Raw genomic sequence first — 1060 nt, 5'->3', positions numbered from 1 at the left:
CATACAACAATCACTGAGCTTTAGAGCCTAGAAGACAAAAACCGCATCAAACTGACTTCCAGCCCAAAAACAAATAGATTTCCGTTCAGCTTAAAACACTTTTACCACAAAAACCTAACACTGAGCTCCTCACATACACAGCAACCTTCTCTGACCATACACGTCACAATCTGACCATACACATCACAATCTGACCATACAATCTACACAACTCAAAGAAAAGAAACACTTACTTAAAAGCGAAAACGTTCTTTCGTCGGGTAGAAATTCTCTGACACAGCGGGCAAAAATACAGTTCTACTTACAAGTCTCTCCCCTTGTGTCAGCTGTGCAGAGAATCCGTACCGACTCCTACCAGTGACTCGCCATTTGTTATGGAAATTCACTTGGTTCAACGCACAAATCCATGTCGCATTAAGCTGCGCCAAACGCAAAGAATTTCCCCCGTTGTACTACGCTCCTTTATGCGAGGACTGGAAGTATCCCCTTTTATAGAGTCATGTAGAGTTAGGAGACAGATGTTGCTTGTTCGTTAATCCCATGCTAAGAGCCCTGAGCGCAGGTATGTTTATTGTTTATACCTGCCCAACAGGAAGTGATGTCAGACAGGAAGGGGTGTCTCAAACAGCGAGACAGGAAGTGAACAGGAGCCAGCTAACAAATCACATGTAGTAACAATCTATGACCACTGGAGTGACTTTATCCCGCGTGGCTCAGTGAGCAATGCCACATAACATTACTAGGATTCTCATGCACGCTCATTCACAGGGACAACGTTATATCATCTCAAGCGTGTTGATCAGGCACACCAGAGAGAACAAACGCACGTTCCTTTCATATACTGCGTTCAAGACAAATGTATCCACGCAAGCCAATAAATCCATGCATTGCACGCGGGGCCCCAGCCGGCGTCCATACATTCGCCAAGAAGACACTGCTCCGCTGCGCATAAGAAATCTCCTCCAATGGATTAATCCCCCAGTGTCTATTTACACCGAGACACTGAGAGACTAATGACAAAACATTACAATACACTAATAACACATCCTAATAAAATTTC

This window comes from Nanorana parkeri, unplaced genomic scaffold (assembly GCF_000935625.1).
Source record: "Nanorana parkeri isolate BGI_ZX_2015 unplaced genomic scaffold, ASM93562v1 scaffold3170, whole genome shotgun sequence".
In the NCBI taxonomy this organism is placed as follows: Eukaryota; Metazoa; Chordata; class Amphibia; order Anura; family Dicroglossidae; genus Nanorana; species Nanorana parkeri.
The sequence above is the reverse complement of the archived record's forward strand: the minus strand, read 5'-3'. Positions refer to the sequence as shown.